Consider the following 20,971-nt stretch of genomic DNA (forward strand, 5'->3'; position numbering starts at 1 on the left):
GACTTTGTTCCCCTCAGCTTCAGGGAATACTTCATTTTCCAAAGCGACCCGACTGATACTTCCAGGTTCAGACTTCCTATATCCCACAATTTTGGCTTGATATGGTCAACAGGAAACTCAGAAGGTTGCCCATGTCCAGTTCTAGGACGATCACTAAAGCGGGATCCAGATGGCATTGGCCCTGGGGTTCTGAATCAATTTGTCATGCCCAGTACAGATATGAAGATGTTACAAATTTTGAAGCTGTATTGTTTTTAGATAGAAAGAACAATTTTTAAGATGGCTGACAACACATTATGACTTTGACAATATCAGCTTCAGACACGATCTGAAACTCTAACAAATACCTAATTAAAATATGATTACTCCCAGTCACTGATGAGTCTTCTTGTTAAAGATGAACTGCAAAACAACCAGGACTTTGATACCAGCTGATTCATTTTCTTGCCTCAACACAGACAATAGAGACAGCAAACCCGCTGGGTGTTAATATGAAATGAACCTCATTGACCTTTCATTGTATTGTGATCGTCCAGCAGCTCAAAAAACGCATTTAAATTGGGATAAAAACCCACTATGTAAAAGGTCTTTGATAATGAGAGCCACATAAGTGGCACGGTAACACAGTTTAGCCCTGATGCTTCATAGCGCCAGGGACCCGGTTTCGATTCCTGGCTTGGGTCACGGTCTGTGCGGAGTCTGCATATTCTCCCCGTATCAGGTGCTCTGGTTTCCTCCCACAAGTCCCAAAAGACGTGCTTGTCAGGTGAATTGGACAATCTGAATTCTCCCTCAGTGTACCCGAACAGGCGCGGTAATGTGGCGACTAGGGGATTTTCACAGTAACCTCATTGCAGTTTTAATGTAAGCCTACTTGTGACACTAATAAAGAATATTATTATTATAAGCATGAATTTCTATAAAGACGGAGAGTCTCTCCATTGTCACGAAAATGGCTGTGGAGGCACAGATCTGGATATCCTGTCCATGAACACAAAACCTATCATTTTCATGGGGGCGGGCGGGTGGTGGAATTAGGGCTGGTTCCAAATTGCACATCTGTGGTTCACGGAGGTGGTTGCCAAAAAGCACAACAGCTGCCTCTAGTCATGTTGGATTTTCAGCAGCTGGGAGTGAGAAACATGACGCAGGCAGATCAGGACTGGTAGGAGCAGGTCTGGACTTTGTGGAATGCATGGATAGGTAGAGTATCCTTTTGGAGACGTGCAGCACCCTTTGGCTATGATCCTGGGATACTTTTGGGGAAGATCAGGTATCCTTTGGTTGAGGTAAGCTAGCCTTTGGGAGCGATCAGGTGTTTCTTGGGAGAAGTTAGGTGCCCTCTGAGATTGACAAAGTTCAAAAAGAATGAGTGCACAAAGTGATAATCTCATTGGAACTGTCAAGCTCATTGGAATGACCAAAGGGATTTGCCAAGCTGTCAAGCAATTTAAAACTTCCGCCTTTAAATATTTTGAAAAGACAATGTTGAAATAATCAGTGCTTGCTATTTTACTCTGTCTGTTGACATTAGCCTGAGGGCTGGTCATTACTGGATTAGTGCAGCAGAACTCATTTCACAACCTCCCAGTATCACAGTGGGGTGCTACTCAGTTCACAATTTAATTGACAACTCCAAATAATTATAGGCTCTTTGAAGTGGAGCTATGAAATATATCCTTTATAAGGGTTTAAAGGAACTTAAATGTAGTGAATGGATTTTCATCAATTTAATTTAGTCTTTATTATTGTCACAAGTCGGCTTACATTAACACTGCAGTGAAGTTACTGTGAAAATCTCCTAGTCGCCACACTCCGGCGCCTGTTTGGCTACACAGAGGAAGAATTTAGAATGTCCAATTCATCTAACAAGCATGTCTTTCGGGACTAGTGGGAGGAAACCGGAGGACACGAAGGAAACCCACGCAGACATGGGAACAACGTGCAGACTCCGCACAGACAGTGACCCAAGCAGGAATCGAACCTGGGACCTGGAGCTGTGAAGCAATAGCGCTAACCACTGTGAGAGTTTATTGTTTTTTGAATCGTGAATTCTTTAATAGATACTTAATAGTTTTATCTGATCCAATCTGCATGGATTCTGAGGTCTACCCATGGTGGATACTGGCTGAGTTCGAATGGTAGGTGTAATAGCAAAGAATGGTGGTCGGGGTTGTATGGATTGACACGTGTTAGCAGAATGGCATGGGGCGAGAAAGGGCCATGAGGATGGACAGAGGGGCATAGGTTGGCATGAAGGGTATGAGGGACCATAATGGGTAAGTAGAGGGACATAGGTTAGTATAGAGTTTATGAGGGCCATGAGAAGTGGGTAGAGGAGCATAGGTTAGCATGGAGGGTAGGAGTGACAAGACCCCTTGTCTGCGTGGGTCTCACCCCCACAACCCAAAGATATGCAGAGTAGGTGGGTTGGTCAAGCTAAATTGCTCCCTAATTGGAAACATTTTTAAAAAGTAAACACCTTTTGGTGGTGCCAACAGTGATGCATTGGTTAATCATCACCTGGGTTTAGCCAAAATCATTTTTCCAGTCTGTTGTCTTTTTGTTGTATGGTATTTGTATGGAGTTGTATGGAGTTGTACTGTGGAGGCTGGTTTAGCTCAGTTGGCTAGACAGCTGATTCATGATGCAGAGCAAGACCTAATAGCATGGGTTCAATTCCCATACTGGCTGAGGTTATTCATGAATGCCCCATCTTCTCAATCTTGCTCCTCACCTAAGGTGTAGCAATTCCCAGATTAAATCACCACCAGTCAGCTCTCCCCCTCAAAGGGGAAAGCAGTCCACGGTCATCTGGGACTATGGTGACTTTACTTACAGTCTAGACTCAAGGAAATAAAAACCACCTTTGCCCCACAAAACTAGCAATGCCTTTATAGTGTAAAAGGAAGTGGAAATGAGAGACATTTGGCAAAATAATCATCTTCATATTGATACTTCGAATACAGAGAAACATTTTCCTCACCATGTGAGGTGATTGTTTTAAACAACGCACATTTTATGATGATAGATTAGAATGTTGTTAAAGTAATTATACTGGATTTTTAAATATTCTGCTGATTGCAACAAACATCCCCAATCTCAAGATTTTTTGCAATTAGAAGTTCTATTCAATACTGTGCAATACAACAATTTGCAGTTGAAAAGAAAACAGATAAATATGCGTCTTTCATCAAGCAATTATTGTAAAATGAAACTAAACATTTGAAAACTGCAACATCAAATAATTATTCTGCAATGAATGTCATCAAATTAGATTCAAGCTTATGTTCAAAATAAATTCCAAGATTTACAAATGGAATTCAATCTTATTTCCACAAATTACATAACAATTTTCCTTTTGATAATGCAATAGCATTTCATCTTTGAATATTTTTGCTGATTTAGTGAATAAAAATGAGGTGCAAAGTTACTTGTACTTAAGTTATACTCAAGCAAAAATATGAAGTATGACTTGTTAATACTTGCTGTTCTACCATTTTGACAGTTGTGAGATAAGGATGCTTTTATGGTCCAAAAATTGGTCACATTCTCAGGGTAATGGAATGTTTTACCATTGTCTGCAACTACAATGCCTTCTTCTAGGATAGTATCAGTAGAAAACAATCACGAAACAGATGCGCAAACGAGCCTGATATTTTGTCACAACTAATATTTGCCTTGCAGAAGTGCAGGGTCTCTAGAAATGAAGGGTCTTCTCCCTAACTCTGCAAATTCCAATATGGTAAATGCCTATATTCCTTCATATTTTTGGCAAGTAACCCAGAGATGGTCTTCGAAGGCACCATTATCCATTGCCACTAGCTGAATCCCTAGGAGTCTCAAATTTTCTTTAATGCATAATGTGTGTGCGGTATTTTTAAAGTATAGGCTTTCAGACCACACGAGTACAAACAAGAGCTTTATTGGAAGGGTGTTTACTCTACAGGCTGTTAGGATAGAAAGCCCGTTGCCTGTGCAAATGGCCAATGACATCATCAATACATCATGCGATCAGACTCTTAAAGTGACCTTGTTTCAATTAGGAAAAAGCATGAGTAGAGTTTCTTCCCCCTTTACATTAAAGGTTCCTGCAATGAAACACAATATTACATTAACAATCAAAATTTGCAGTATGAACAATTAATAAACACAATAGTAAATAAGTTGGATGCTTTGGAGGAAGTTGAGTTCTATGTGTTTTTTGGCGACCCTCAGGCAGCTGCTTTTTCATGTTGACTGCAACCTCTGATGTTTTTGTTTTAGTTTTGACATCGTCCCTTGTTGTCTCAACCGGAGTCAATTTAGTATTCAAAGGTTGACTCAGTGTGAAGTGCCCTTAAGTGGGGTACTGTCTTCCACAGTTGATTCTGGCATTGTTAGGTTCTCAGGAATGTCTAGGTCTTCACTTGGCACAGTTTGTTGGGAATTACTAGTTGACTGTCTCTGGCAAACAGGTTCTAGTTTCTAAAAGGTGATCAACATGTCTCCTCCACACTACATCGCCCTGAGTTTAAACGGTGTAGGAGATTGGTCCAGTCTGTGCTAAGGCAATGACAGGTATTCACTTCTCACTGGTGGTATAGTTCCTTGCTAATGCTTCCTGACGGTGACCTTCCTCCGGCGGTTTGGGCCTGGGGCGCCGCAGCCGCAGCTTTGTTCCCCCCCTTTTGGATGTGAGCCGGGGGGAAAAAATGGCCGCGACCGAGCTGCCCGAACTGAAGGAGCTAAATGTGCAAGAGGTGAACGTGTCATCGGCGGTGCTGAAGGCGGCCACCCACCACTACGGCTCTCAGTGCGACAAGCCCAATAAGGAGTTCATGCTGTGCCGCTTGGGAGGAGAAGGACCCGCGGAAATGTCTGCAGGAAGGAAGGAAGGTCAACGAGTGCGCACTGGACTTCTTCAGGAAGGTGAAAATCCCCTGCAGCGAGCCCTTCACAGAGTACTGGACATGCCTTGATTATAGCAACCTGCAAGAGCTCCGTCGATGCCGCAAGCAACAAGATGCTTTTGATAACTGTGTGCTGGACAAACTGGGCTGGGTTCGACCAGACCTAGGAGAACTCTCAAAGGTTGCCAAGGTGCAGACAGATCGGCCAATTCCTGAGAATGTCTATCACTCCAGGCCAAGGCCAGAGCCCAACCCAGTCATTGAAGGGGAGTTACAACCTGCCAAATATGGCAGCAGACTCTTCTTCTGGAACTGGTGAAGGATGAAGCAATGCCACACATTCAGAGACTGAAGAATTTAAATAATGTTGTGATTGCAGAAAGCCAAGTGGGTGTTAAAATACCTGGGGCTGGTTGTACCACAGGCATCCTTATCATTGATGTATACAAATAGTGTTGAGAGAAGTAAAAATATTTAACCATGAAAAAAAAAAGCTAATGCTTCCTGACCTTTCTGAAAACACAACATTTAGCTCTGTTCACATATCACAAAACCTGACTTTGCCATTTCCACTCAACATTTCTCTTGTCTTTGGCAACTTCAGTAAATCAAATGCTGTACATAGCTGACAATTTATCATGAGTAATGTTGGAGAACTTTGGATTGTCAAATGTAATGTATTCCTGGACGTCATCAGAAATTGGCTCAGTCATTTAGACAATGACCCTTGCTCATGAGTTACCTTCCATGAATGCTTCATTGTCTGAACAAACCTTTCAGCCAGCCCATTTGTGGCAGGTTGATAAGGAGCGGATAAGATGTGTTGGATTCCATTCTCCTTTATATAATTTGTGCATTCTTGCAATATGAACTGTGGCCCGTTGTTGCCAACAAGTTGGGTAACCAAATATTGCAAAAATCTCATCCAGTATTTCTATTGTTCTCCCCGAGGACATAACCTTCAAAATGCCAAATTCAGGCCAGTTTGCGAACACAAATGTAAATCATTTGCCCTTCGAAAGGTCCAGCATTATCTATATGAACTCTTTGCTATGATCCTTCTGACCATTCCCATGGGTGTAATGGCACTAGTGGCAGCAGATTTCATACCTTTGCACAACCCAAACACATGCCCGCCTTCTCCTTGATTTCGCTATCGAGCCCTGGTCACCAAAAATAGCCTCTGGCTCTCTCCTTCATCCTTACTATCCCACAATGACCTTCATGAAGTTGGTTTAGGCCACATTTCCTTAACAATGGCAGAATGATGGCAATTGTTGCTGCCCTCTGCTGGCGGCAATCAACGAAACAGACAAATCAGTCCTCACAATTATTTGATTTGTGCAACTTTCATTATTAAACTCAGACTTTAGATGTATGCTTATTTAAAAGTTGCATAAGTTTCAAGACTCATAAGTTGGACTATAAAATACTACTCGGTGGAGAGAACTTGGCCAGGTTCATTCTGGAGGATGTGCGCCGTGAGCATCCAAATCAGGATCTTGTCTTGCGAATGTTGATTCCAGGATTTTCGCCGTTAAATCTCAGAGTTCCTGCTATTTTATAATGCTTTAGCTCGTAGTTTGTAGCTCATTCAAAACAATCCTGCAGCCTACAGGCCTTCTTCGTCCTGAAGAGAGCCTTGTTTTCACAGTTCCAAAGCAAAGTTATCAGCAAAATGTCCAGTTGCAAGCCATTCTTCTGTCTGTTCCCATGAACTGCATTCTGCTGTTGGCAAATCTGTTGGCCTTTTTTTCCATCATGGCACAATGTTAGCCACCTTTCCTACTGAGCACCCTCATTCCCCATAGAGACAAGCAGCCTGTAAAGATAGCTCGAGGTTATGGGTAACCTAGAGCTTCAATTGGGTTTGCTCCCATGGTCTTGCACGAAGTACCATGTCCATAACCTCTGACAGTAGTCGATTATTTCTGGTATACCCCTTAACTTGTTCTGTGGTTTCAACTTCTTCAAAATAGAAAATATTACCACTCAAACTATTCACTTCGACTTGCTAGGTAAAGACAATCTTGAGACTCCATCAGCATTCCAATGGAAATTTGATTTACGATATTTTATTATGTATATTTGTGCTAACAACAGCAAAGCCCACCTCTGCATCCAGCTCTCTGCTAAAGATTGAATATCACTGGGTAGCCTAAGTATTGTTGTCAATGGTTGATGATTTGTTAGTGAAGTAAATTTCCTTCCATATAGGTATTGATAAAAACACTTGATTCTGAAAATGATGCCTAGAGCTTCCTTCTCTCTCTGTGCACAGTTCATGTCTGTTTTGTTCAAGGACCGTGATGCAAATTCTATTGGCTTCTCTTCAGCATTGGGCATGATGTGAGAAACCACTGCTCCCACCCACCCCATAAGGTGATGCATCAAAACTTCAGATCAAAGTGTGTCATGACTTTTGACTTTAGTAGTGCCACTTTGGCTTGTATGAAGGCCTTCTCACAATGATCCACCATTTCCATTTCCTGTTTTGACACAATAATTGTGTAAAGTGTCATGTGAGAGTACCTTTAAGAAATGGGTGTTTCTAAAATAGCTGCAGTGGATGTACCTTTAAGAAATGGGTGTTTATCAGTGATGTCAGAATGTGGGTGGAGCTGGGCTGTCTGTCTGCTTTTACTTTCGCTTTGGGCTGTCGGCTACAGGGTGTGTTTAGTTTTGTTTTAGATTTGGAGAAGCTGCAGTCACAGCAAGATGTGTATGAATCTCTGCAAGCTAAAGAATGTTCATTCGGTGATTTCAAAGTGGTAACTGCTCTCAGTAGAGAAGTTAAACCTGATGTCTTTCTGTAAAAAGGATTATTTTTTGTCTTATGGATGTTGCAAGGAAAGATTAAGAGGTACTTATAGAGTACTGTATTCTTTGGGGGGACTTATTGGCGTTGACAGTTGTTAAGATGTTTTCTGTGGGTTTATAAAGTGTTAACTGGTTTAATAAATAAACATTGTTTTAATTTACAAGTACTGTAGATCTCTGTTGCATCACACCTGCAAAGTAGGCATGTGAGCTCCCCATAACCACAACCTATTTAAGGTTGTGGGTCAGGTGAACTCCATTATACACTTTGGGGTTCTCTAAACCCTGGCCCTTAACAAAAGGCTTTAACATAGTTGCTAGATGAGGGACAAACCTTCCATATTGGTTTAATATTATCAAAGTTAATTTACGTTTTGAGGTGCAGGTGCCAAAGTTATGGCTTTTACTTTTGAAGGCAATTTTTGCAACTATGTCATGCCCCAGGTATTTAATAGAAGATTTGAAGAATTCACATTTATCCTTCTGTACTTGTAGTCCATAATCTTTGAGTCTCTGGAGTTTAGCATCGAAATTTTAAAGATAATTGTTTTCATTCTTCCCAGTAACTAAAATATTGTCTAAGTGGCACTGGACCCCTTCTAGTCCGCTGAGAATCCGACCCATGGTATACTGTAACAACGCAGGTGCGGACGTGGTGCCAACTGGAAGTCTTTTATATCTCAATAGTCCTTTGTGTGTCACAATTGTCAAATATTGTTGTGAATCTAGATCCACATTTCTCTGGCGATAAGCTTGACTAAGGTCAGCTTTACTGAAATTTTGATCTCCAGCTAACCCAACAAATAAATCATCAATTAAAGGCTGAGGGTACTGCTCCACACACAGTTCCGGAATTATATTTACTTTAAAATCGCCAGACATGCATACAGAACCATCTTAGTTTATCATGGGTACTATCAGCATGGCCCAATCACTTACATTAACGGGTTTGTGAACACCCGTCTTGATCAGCCTCCATAATTCTGCATTGACCTCAGGCCTGATGGCATACAGCACTGATCTAGTCTTTAAATTTGGCTTTTATCCTTAATCTTTAGTTTGACTGAGATCTCTTTCCTGCCTCTCCGCTCTCCGTTGAAGACAACAGCATGTATCTTTAAAATCTTCAGTAGACCTGATTCCGATTCCGTCGTGAGATTCACTTTGGTTCAATTTAGCTTGATTCTCTCCAGCCAGGTTCTCCCCATTCGAGCTGGATAGTTATCTTTAATGACGTGAAGGAACAAGTCTGTGGTCTGTCCGTTTCGCTGCACATTTACATCAATACGGCCCCTCTCATATCAATCTGTGTGATTGATTCACCTTCTTATTGGTTATGTTTCTCAAACCTAAACCTCTCGGCGATTGACCAAAGGTTTAGGTGAGACGTGGCCTTGCAATATCTCCACAATCGCATGTTTTTTCTGGCTGCACCAGACTTCATAGGAGATTGAATGTTTCCTCCCCATTGTACTCAGAAAAGTTGGGACTATAATATCTGCCGCAATTTTATTCACTTGGACACAAAAATCAAATCTTTCAGTATATGGGGTGTATGAACCACTTCCCTAGTTATGTAGTATTATGGTTATGCAGGATTATCGTGGAGGGTTTTAAGGCGATATGTCGTAGTTTCTCTTAGTAAATAGTTTCTGGTACCAACAAAATTGCTGCTCCAGTGTCCACCTCCATTCTCACTGGTTGTGCACCCAGTGAAGGAGTGACCAAGCAACTGTTTGCTATGTAAAATGGCCAGTATGTTCAATGAAAGTTTGCCATCTGCCTGTGAATCTGGTCCTTTTTGTGCCATTTTTGTATCATGTGGATGCTTTTCCCTCTATTCAGTTTTCCATTTGATAAACTTGGAATTTGCTTTTTATAGTTCTTGTTTGGAACTTGCTGTTTCTTTCCCAACACATTCAATATGCCCCTTTTTACCACAATTCCTGTATTTTGCATCTTTGCACCAACAGTCTGCTGTTGCGTGCCCGGTTTTTGCACATCGGTGGCAATTTCGAACCTCTCTCTGTGCTTGGGTCTCAGGTGACATTTTATGGATTCTAGGAATCGAACTTCATTGTTGGGCTTCCTTATCTGCTAATTCCATCGAGATCCTTAGGTTTAAGTTGCATTCTGCTGACAGCCAGTTTTGGATAGCTTTGCTTCTTAACTCGCACACTGGTCTGTCTCTAATGGTGAAACATCTCCAAATTCACAGTATTCAGCTAATTTCCTCAAAGTAGCTGTGAACTGCGTGATTGATTCCCCTTCTTTTTCATTACATTCCTGGAACCTGAACCTCTCGGTGATAACCAAATGTTTAGGTGAGAAGTGACCTTGCAATATCTCCACAATCTCGTGGCTTTTCTGGCTTCACCAGACTTTGCAGGAGGTTAAATGTTTTCTTCCCCATTGCACTCAGAAAAGTTGGGACTGGGGAAAGAACATAGAATATACAGTGCAGAAGGAGGCCATTCGGCCCATCGAGTCTGCACCGACCCACTTAAGCCCTCACTTTCACCCTATCCCTGTAACCCAATAACCCCTCCTAACCTTTTTGGTCACTAAAGGCAATTTAGTGTGGCCAATCCACCTAACCTGCACGTCTTTGGACTATGGGAGGAAACCAGAGCATCCAGAGGAAACCCACGCAGACACGGGGAGAAGGTGCAGACTCCGCACAGACAGTGACCCAGCAGGGAATCTAACCTGGTTAACACATTGCTATCCACTTGTGCTACCGTGCTGCCCTGTCTGCTGCAATTTATTCACGTGGACAAATTAATCCAATCTTGCAGTACATGGGCTCCACCGCTTGGTGTTCTCATCGTGCAGTCCAATGCCGCCAAAAATTCCCAGCATTTTTACAATGGAAAGGGCTTGCTTAAGCATGATTTGCCATGCAATGTTTTGTACCACTTTCCTTCTTTTTCAAACAAAATAGCCCTGAGCTCAGCCTGTTTCCTTGCGAGTTTTGGAACATCCCCAACTATAAACTATTGTTGCAGGGTACACGCTACTCACAGTGCTCCCTGTACTGTTCCAGATCTTTCCGGGCAGAGCACGTGGCGAGATTCTTTTTGATATTATTTTCTTGAAATATACGTTAAATTTTTGGTTCATTCGATGGCTGCTACTGATATTTGTCACCCCTCTGTCACCAGCTTTGGTGTAGCAAAGTTATTAGCTTCTTTTCTTTGTTAAATTCAAAGTACCCAATTCTTTTTCATTTCCAATTAAGGGGAAATTTAGCGTGGCCAATCCACCTACCTGCACATCTTTGGGTTGTGGGGACGAAACCCACACAGACACGGGAGAATGTGCAAACTCCACACGGACAGTGACACTGGGCCAGGATTAAACCCGGGTCCTCGATGCCATGAGGCAGCAGTGCTAACCACTGCGCCACCATGCCACCTAAGTTATTAGCTTCTTAATCCTTTTCAGGTGTTGTATGGATCAATGATTGATCTATATATATTTTTTAATTCTCCGTGAGTCTGTAAGAATAGCTCCTATGTCCTCGTTGCCAGTTTTTTTCTTTGTGGTATTTTTAAACGATAGGCTTGCTGACCGCGAATGTACAGTCAAGAGCCTTATTGAAAATGGATTCACTCTGCAGGCTGTCGGGATAGACTGCCCGTTGCCTGCGCAAATGGCCGGTGACTTCATCAATACATCACGTGATCGGATTCTGAATGTGAACTTGTTCCAACTAGGAACAAAGGTGAATACACAACAATGTACATATTTCTCACACATTTTCTCTACAGTTATTGCTTTCTATTTCATTGAAGCCTTCACAAAATTCAGAGAGCATGCCATTGCCAGAGTGCCTGGGTTCTAGAATGTTCCATGATGTTGAGCACCATTAAGGATGGGTAGGAGGGTTTCCAACATTTAGCTAGGATCTATAAATGCAAGTTCTAAACAGAGAAAATAGAAGCAGGAAGAGGCCATTCAGCCCTTCGAGCCTGTTCCGCCATTCATTATAATGATGGCTAAACATCCAACTCAATATCCTGTTGCTGCTTTCCTCCCATATACTTCAATTCTTTTTGACCCAAGACCTATATCTAACTCCTTCTTTCAAACATACAATGTTTTCTGTGGTAGTGAATTCCAAGGCTTGCCACTCTGGGTGAAGAAATTTCTCCTCGTCTCAGTCTTAAATGGCCTACCCCAGACTGTGACCCCTTGTTCTGGATTCCCCTACCATCGGGAATATCCTTCCAGCACCTACCCTAACTAGTCCTGTTAGAATTTTATAGGCTTCAATGAAATCCCCTCCTCATTCTTCTGAACTCCAGCAAATGAATCCTAACCGACTCAATCACTCCTCATACGTTAGTTCCGTCATCCCAGGAATCAGTGTGTTCAACCTTCTCTGCACTCCCTCTAGGGGGGGGGGGGGGGATGAGGATGAGAGTTCCTGGGGGTCTCCCCAAGGTTGGAGGGGTAAAAAAAAACAGGAGAAGGCACCTGAAAGGGGAGGAAAAGATCGGGGCTGCCAGCAAAAATGCCACCCTGATCTGCGAGAAGCCTTTCCTGCTGGCGAACTGCAGCTTGCCAACAGGAAATCCCTTGGAGTGCGGCCTCGGTGGAGCAAAACTCCCTGAGGCCAAAATAAACGGCAAAGTGCCATCGGGTGGCGGGATATTTCTCAGCGCTATAATATAATCCCGCCGAATATATTTAGTTCCCTCATCTAAATCATATATAGTGTGAATAGCTGGGATCCAGCACTGATCCCTGTGGCACCCCACTAGTTACTGCCTGCCATTTGAAAAAATACCTGTTTATTCCGACTCTTTGTTCACGGTCTGCCAACCAGTTTTTAATCCATCTCAATACACTACCCCCAATCCCATGCACTTTAATTTTACATGCTAGTCCCTTAGGTGGGACTTTGAATAATAAAGTGCTTCTTCAACTTGAACATTAAGGAGATAGTTTTTTTACTTGTGCAACAATGTGGAGGCTGAAAGGGACTCCACTGGGAAATTGACAGTTCTGTAAAACTTATCTGTTGACGACTTCCAGTTGCGGCTATGCGGAGCTAAGTCGCACGTTCGGCAGCTCCTGCTTGGAACGGACTTTTGGGCTCTTTTCAGGGCCCCCAACGGGATTTTTTTCAACATTTCCCGGTGTGGGAAGAAGACTGCAACATTCCCCCGACAGTGTACAGCTTGGACCAGGAGCGGGGCGACTAAAAAAGTGGTGGTGAAGCCAAAGAAAGTGCGAGGGAAGAAGAGCAAGATGGCGGCGGGCGGGGACCAGGCAGCGTGGATGCAGTGGACGCAGGAGCAGCAGGAGGTTATCCAGCGCTGCTTCAGGGAGCTCAAAGCGGACCTGCTGGAGCCGATAAAGGCTTCTATTGATAAGCTGCTGGAGACCCAGACGGCCCAGGGGGTGGCGATCCGCGAGGTCCGACAAAAGATCTCAGATAACGAGGACGAGATCTTGGGGCTAGCGGTAAAGGTGGAGGCGCATGAGGCGCTCCACAAGAAATGGCAGGAACGGTTCGAGGAGATGGAGAATCGGTTGAGGCAGATGAATCTGCGGATCCTGGGACTCCCGGAGGGGCTGGAGGGGTCGGACGTGGGGGCCTATGTGGTCACTATGTTAAACTCGCTGATGGGAGCGGGGTCCTTCCAGGGGCCCCTGGAGCTGGAAGGGGCCCATAGAGTGCTGGCGAGGAGGCCCAAGGCTAACGAGCAGCCGTGGGCGGTGTTGGTGCGGTTTCATCGGTTCGCTGATCGGGAGTGCTTACTCAGGTGGGCCAAGAAAGGGAGGAGCAGCAGGTGGGAGAATGCGGAGGTTCGAGTATGTCAGGACTGGACCGCGGAGGTGGCGAAGAAGAGGGCCGGATACAACCGGGCGAAGGCGGTGCTGCACAGGAAGGGGGTGAAGTTGACTTCCGTGTGCGGCGATGACCAGCTAAGTCGCACGTTTCGGCACCTCCCATTTTAACGGACTTTTGGGCTCTTATCGGGAGCCCCAACAGCAATTTTCAAAGGCTAAACCCACTGTGAGGCGACATAGAAGGGAGTCCCCCCGGATGTGAATGGACAGAAGAAATAATAGTGGCCAGATTACGGAGGATCCTCTGGAGCAGCGGCAAAGAAGGGAAGTGAGAAGCAAGATGGCGGTGGAGGGAGGCCAGTTGGTATGGGGCCTGGAACAGCAGGAGTTCCTCCGGCGATGTGTGGAGGAGCTCAAGAAGGAGGTGCTGGCGCTGATGCTGCAGGCGATTGAGGGGTTAAAGGAGGCGCAGAAGACCCAAGAGATGGAGCTCCGTGGAGTGAAGCCAAAAGCTGCCGAAAACGAGGACGAGATACAGGGCTTGGTGGTGAAGACGGAGACGCACGAGGCAATGCATAAGAGGTGTATGGAGAGACTGGAAGCCCTGGAAAATAGCTCGTGGAGGAAGAACTTAAGAATCTTGGGTCTTCCCGAAGGGGCAGAGGGAGCTGACGTTGGGGCGTATGTGAGCACGATGCTCTATACCTTAATGGGAGCTGAGGCCCCGACGGGCCCCCTGGAAGTGGAGGGAGCGTATCGAGTCCTCGTGAGAAGACCAAAGGCAGGAGAAATACCTCGAGCAATAGTGGTGAGGTTCCACCGCTACAAGGACAGGGAGATGGTCCTGAGATGGGCGAAAAAGACACGGAGCAGCAGGTGGGAGAACGCGGTGATCGCGTGTATCAGGATTGGAGTGCGGAGGTGGCGAGAAGGAGGGCGAGTTTCAATTGGGCCAAGGCGGTGCTCCACAAGAGGAAAGTGAAGTTCGGAATGTTGCAGCCGGCAAGACTGTGGGTTACATACCAGGGTAAACACCACTTCGAGACGGCAGAAGAGGCGTGGACATTTATTGAAGAAGAGAAGTTGGACTAGATTGGAGAAAGAGTGTTTGAAATGAAGTAGTGAGGTGGTGGCAAGGGACTGTGAATCAGATGGGGGAAAATTTTCTTACCCCTCGAAGGGGACACACACGAAGAAATGTGGGCGCCGGTGGGGAAGGGGAGGGGGAAGGAGAGAGGGAGCTGCGCCAGCAGGGGCGGAGCCGAGAGGGAAGCGCGGGATTTGTTCCCGCGCTATGGAAATTGTGGCGGGAAAAGGGGGCGCAGGAAGGAGGGGGCCTCACATAATGGTAGGCTAAGGATAAACGGGGGAAGCCGAGGTCAGCCAGAGTTTGCTGACTTCCGGAAGCAATATGGGGGGAGCAACTAAGCTAGAGAGTGATCTAGCGGGGGGGGGGGGGGGTTAACTGGGTTGCTGCTGCTAAGGGGAAGGGGGAGCTGTTACGGGATGGGATGGTCAGGACGGGAGGGCGCCGTCGGGGGGATAAGCGGGTGCGTGGGAACCGGCTGAGGAGCTGGTCTAAAAAAGGGGATGACTAGTCGACGAGGGGGGGGGGTAAAGAGCCCCCCAACCCGGTTGATCACGTGGAACGTGAGAGGGTTGAATGGGCCGATTAAGAGGGCAAGGGTACTTGCGCACCTAAAGAAGCTAAAGGCAGACGTGGTCATGCTTCAGGAGACGCACCTGGAACTGGCGGATCAGGTCAGATTAAGAAAAGGATGGGTGGGACAGGTATTCCACTCGGGCTTGGATGCGAAAAATAGAGGGGTGGCAATACTGGTGGGGAAACGGGCATTGTTTGAGGCGAAGACCATAGTGGTGGACAGTGGGGGTAGATACGTGATGGTGAGTGGCAGATTGCAAGGTGAGGCGGTGGTGCTGGTGAATGTATATGCCCCGAACTGGGATGACATGCACTTTATGAAGCGTATGTTGGGGCGCATCCCGGACCTGGAGATGGGAAAGTTGGTAATGGGGGGGGGGGGACTTCAACACGGTGCTGGACCCAGGGCTGGACCGGTCCAGATCTAGGACCGTGAGGAGGCCGGCAGCGGCCAAGGTGCTTAAGGGCTTTATGGAGCAGATGGGAGGGGTGGATCCCTGGAGATTTACTAGGCCAAGGAGTAAAGAGTTTTCCTTCTTCTCCCATGTCCACAAAGTGTACTCCCGGATAGACTTCTTTGTCCTGGGAAGGGCGCTGATCCCGAAGCTGGCAGGAACGGAGTATTCGGCTATAGCCATTTCAGATCATGCCCCACATTGGGTAGATCTGGAAGTGGGAGAGGAAAAGGAACAGCGCCCACTCTGGAGATTAGGTATGGGACTGTTGGCGGACGAGGGGGTATGTGTAAGATTGAAAGGTACCTAGAGATTAATGATGACGGAGAGGTCCAGGTGGGAGTGGTCTGGGAGGCGCTGAAGGCGGTGGTTAGAGGGGAGCTGATCTCCATAAGGGCCCATAAGGGGAAACAAGAGGGTAAAGAAAGGGAGAGATTGTTGAGGGAGATTTTGAGGGTGGATAGGCAATATGCGGAGGCTCCAGATGAAGGGCTATACAGGGAAAGACGGAGATTGCACACGGACTTTGACTTGTTGACCACGGGTAAGGCGGAGGCACAATGGAGGAAGGCACAGGAAGTGCAGTATGAATATGGAGAGAAGGCGAGCCGGCTGCTGGCCCAACAACCTAGGAAGAGGGGGGCGGCGAGAGAGATCAGAGGGGTTAGAGACGAGGAGGGAAAGATGGAACGGGGAGCGGAGAGGGTGAACGATGCGTTTAAGGTATTTTACGAGAGGCTATATAAGGCTCAACCCCCGGAAGGGAAAGAGGGAATGATGCGTTTCCTAGACCAGCTGGAGTTCCCGAAGGTTGAGGAACAGGAGATGACAGGACTGGGAGCGCAGATTGAGGTGGAGGTGGTGGTAAAAGGAATTGGGAACATGCAGGCAGGGAAGGCCCCGGGACCGGATGGGTTCCCAGTGGAGTTCTATAGGAAATACGTGGACCTGCTGGCCCCACTTCTGACGAGAACCTTTAATGAGGCTAGGGAAAGGGGGACACTACCCCCGACGATGTCAGAGGCGACGATATTGCTGATCCTGAAAAATGACAAAGACCCGCTGCAGTGCGGATCATACAGGCCTATTTCCCTCTTGAACGTAGATGCCAAGCTTTTGGCCAAGGTGATGGCGACGAGGATAGAGGACTGTGTGCCTGGGGTGGTGCATGATGATCAGTTAAAGGGAGGCAATTGAATGCTAATATACGGAGGCTGCTGGGGGTGATGATGATGCCCCCACCGGAGGGGGAGGCGGAGATAGTGGTGGCGATGGATGCAGAGAAAGCATTTGATGGAGTGGAGTGGGACTACCTGTGGGAAGTACTGAGGAGATTTGGATTTGGAGAGGGGTTCATTAGATGGGTTCAGCTCCTGTACAGGGTCCCGGTGGCAAGTGTGATTATAAATAGGCAACGATCTGACCACTTCCGACTATATTGGGGTACAAGACAGGGATGTCCCCTGTCCCCGTTACTGTTTGCGTTGGCAATTGAGCCACTGGCCATAGCGCTGAGGGGCTCTAGGAAGTGGAGGGGGGTACTTAGAGGAGGAGAAGAGCATCGGGTGTCATTATATGCGGATGATTTGTTGTTGTATGTCGCGGACCCAGTGGAGGGGATGCCTGAGATAATGCAGACACTCAGGGAGTTTGGAGAATTTTCAGGATATAAATTGAATATGGGGAAGAGTGAACTGTTTGTGATGCACCCCGGGGAACAGGGCAGGGGAATAGACGATTTACCGTTGAGGAGGGTAACAAGGGATTTCCGGTATTTAGGGATCCAGGTGGCCAGGAACTGGGGAACCTTGCATAAGCTTAACTTGGCACGACTGGTAGAGCAGATGGAAGAGGACTTTAGGAGGTGGGACATGGCGCCCCTGTCATTGGCGGGCAGGGTGCAGGCGGTTAAAATGGTGGTCCTTCCGAGATTTCTTTTTGTGTTCCAGTGCCTCCCTGTACTGATTCCAAAGGCATTTTTTAAGAAGGTGGACAAGAGTATTATGAGCTTTGTGTGGGCTGGAAAGACCCCAAGAGTAAAGAGGGGGTTCCTGCAGCGCAGTAGGGACAGAGGGGGACTGGCACTGCCGAGTCTAAGTGATTATTATTGGGCCGCCAACGTGTCAATGATATGTAAGTGGATGAGGGAAGGGGAAGGAGCGGCGTGGAAAAGATGGCGTCCTGTAGGGGAACTAGTCTAAAAGCACTGGCGACGGCGCCGTTACCGTTCTCCCCGAAAAAATACACCACAAACCCAGTGGTGGTGGCAACTCTGAAAATTTGGGGGCAGTGGAGACGACATAAGGGAGTGATGGGTGCCTCAGTGTGGTCCCCGATAAGGAACAACCATAGGTTCGTCCCGGGAAGGATAGATGGGGGATTTAAATCTTGGCAGCGAGCAGGAATTGCAAAATTGAAGAACCTGTTCTTAGACGGGACGTTCGCGAGTCTGGGAGCACTGACAGAAAAATATGGGTTGCCACCTGGGAATGCATTTCGCTATATGCAAGTGAGGGCATTTGTGAGGCAACAGGTGAGGGAATTTCCGCAGCTCCCGGCGCAAGAGATCCAGGACAGAGTGATTTCGGAGGCATGGGTGGGTGATGGTAGGGTGTCAGATATATATAGGGAAATGAGAGACGAGGGGGAGACGATGGTCGAGGAGCTGATGGGAAAATGAGAGGAGGAGCTGGGGGAAGAGATTGAGGAGGGGCTGTGGGCAGACGCCCTAAGTAGGGTAAACTCTTCGTCCTCGTGTGCCAGGCTCAGCCTGATACAATTCAAGGTTCTTCACAGGGCGCATATGACTGGAGCAAGGCTGAGTAGATTTTTTGGAGTGGAAGATAGGTGCGGGAGATGCGCGGGAAGCCCGGCGAACCACACCCACATGTTTTGGTCATGTCCGGTATTGCATGGGTTCTGGGTGGGTGTGGCAAAAGTGATTTCAAAGGTGGTGGGGGTCCGGGTCGAACCAGGCTGGGGGTTGGCTATATTTGGGGTTGCAGATGAGCCGGGAGTGCAGGAGGCGAGAGAGGCCGATGTTTTGGCCTTTGCGTCCCTAGTAGCCCGGCGAAGGATTCTACTTATGTGGAAGGAAGCTAAGCCCCCGGGTGTGGAGGCCTGGATCAATGACACGGCAGGGTTCATAAAATTGGAGCGGATAAAGTACGCACTAAGAGGTTCGGCTGAAGGGTTCACCAGGCGGTGGCAACCGTTCCTCGACTATCTCGCAGAGCGATAAGGGAAAATAGGAAAGGCAGCAGCAGCAACCCAGGAGGGAGGGGGGGGGCTCATTTGGGTCCTCAGGGGTTTTATATGTGTGTTTATATATTAGTTATTTATATTAGATGTTACGAAGTTACTATTTTAGTTACTATTTCTGTTGTTTCTTATTTTGTTGTTGGCAGTTGCCGTTAGTTAGCATATTATTTATTTTAAAAAACGATCCATGTATATATTATTACAAAGTTGTAAAATGGGAAATTTTTGTATGATCGAAAAACTTTAATAAAATATATTTTTTTAAAAAGGAAGGGGGTGAAGTTTGGCATGCTGCAGCCGGCGCGTCTGTGGGTCACCTACAAGGACCGGCACTATTAATTTGAGTCCCTGGAGGAGGCGTGGGCCTTTGTTCAGGCCGAGAAGCTGGACACAAACTGAGTGTCAGGATGGGGGGTCGGGCGTGGGGATGGTCGGGGATTGCTGTTGTTGTGTTACATTTTGAGGGAGGGGTTCTTTGTTCTTGTTCAGTTTTGGTTCGGTGTGGGTGGTTAGGGTGGGTTGGGCATTGTTTTGGTTGGGTCTGTCGGGTGGGCTCTTGGACGGGGGCAAGTAAACGGAGTAGGGGGTGGATGGCTGGTAGGGGGGGATGGGGCACCGCGGGGAGGGTGAGGCCCGAGTCGGGGGTGAGGGGACTGGGCCTGGAAAAGGAGCTGCGACAGAGGAGGCGGGGCCGGGCAGATGGAAAGCGCGGGCTTTTTCCCGCGCTGAAGGCTGGGGGGGACAGGGAAGCGCGGGTTTTTTCCCGTGCTTGGGATGGAAGGGGGGGGGCGGAGAACCTGCTGGTGGGTAAAGGAGGGGGAGGGGAAGTCCCACAATGGGAGCAGTTGAAAGAGAGGTGGGAGTGTCCGGGGTCAGCTGACTTGGGGGAGTGCAATGGGGGGAGCTATGCAGCTAGGAGGGATCCTAGCTGCGGTGGGGGGGGGGGGGGTAGAGGGTGTTGGGACGGGGGTCTGCCGCCGTGGGGAATGGGCCGGGCGTGGGGTGTGGGCGCGTGGCTGGCCGAGAGGGGTTATGGCTAGTCAGCGGGGGAGGGGAGCAGGTAGCCCCCTGATCCGGCTGATAACCTGGAACGTAAGGGGGCTGAACGTGCCGGTTAAGCGGGCCCGGGTGTTCGCAAACCTGAAGGGGCTGAAGGCGGATGTGGTCATGCTCCAGGAGACACACCTGAAGGTGGCAGACCAGGTAACATTGAGGAAGGGGTGGGTAGGCCATGTGTTTCATTCGGGGCTGGATGCCAAAAATCGGGGGGTGGCGATCTTGGTGGGAAAGAGGGTGTCGTTCGAGGCGTTGAGCATTGTGACAGACAATGGCGGCAGTTACGTAATGGTGAGCAATAAGCTGCAAGGGGAAAGGGTGGTACTGGTCAATGTGTACGCCCTGAACTGGGACGATGCAGGTTTTATGCGGCGCATGTTGGGTCGGATCCCGGACTTGGAAGTGGGGGGCCTGATAATGGGGGGGGGGGACTTTAACACGGTGTTGGATCCGGCACTGGATCGCTGCAGGTCTAGGACGGGTAGGAGGCCGGCGGCGGCTAAAGTGCTGAGGGGGTTTATGGACCAGATGGGAGGGGTGGACCCTTGGAGATTTGCAAGGCCGGGGGCTAGGGAATTTTCATTCTCCTCGCACGTTCATAAGGCCTATTCCCGGATCGATTTTTTTGTTATGAGCAGGGCGCTGATTGAGAAAGTAGAGGATACCGAGTACTCGGCGATAGCCATTTCGGATCACGCCCCGCATTGGGTAGACCTAGAGATGGGGGAGGAGAGGGACCAGCACCCATTGTGGCTCTTGGAGGTGGGGCTGTTGGCGGACGAAGAGGTGAGCGAGCGGGTCCGAAGAAGCATCGAGGGATACCTGGAGGCCAACGATAGCGGGGAGGTCCGAGTGGGGATGGTCTGGGAGGCGCTGAAGGCGGTGGTTAGGGGAGTGCTGATCTCCATTAGGGCCCATAAGGAGAGGAGAGAGCAGAGGGAGAGGCTGGTGGGGGAGATGGTGAGGGTATACAGGAGGTATGCAGAGGTGCCGGAGGAGGGACTGTTGAGGGAGAGGCG

At 47.6% G+C, this 20,971-nt stretch overlaps 1 protein-coding gene and 1 pseudogene across 2 annotated transcripts in view; one reads left to right on the plus strand and one right to left on the minus strand.

The window, feature by feature from the left end:
* The window catches only part of LOC140426939 (pro-neuregulin-2, membrane-bound isoform-like), a 1,113,957-nt gene that overhangs the window by 876,638 nt on the left and 216,348 nt on the right, over positions 1 to 20,971 (minus strand). The gene's annotated exons all lie outside the window — the stretch shown is intronic.
* LOC140427468 (NADH dehydrogenase [ubiquinone] 1 alpha subcomplex subunit 8 pseudogene) lies at positions 4,628 to 5,385 on the plus strand (annotated as a pseudogene).

The sequence above is a fragment of the Scyliorhinus torazame genome, chromosome 7 (genome assembly GCF_047496885.1).
Source record: "Scyliorhinus torazame isolate Kashiwa2021f chromosome 7, sScyTor2.1, whole genome shotgun sequence".
NCBI lineage: Eukaryota > Metazoa > Chordata > Chondrichthyes > Carcharhiniformes > Scyliorhinidae > Scyliorhinus > Scyliorhinus torazame.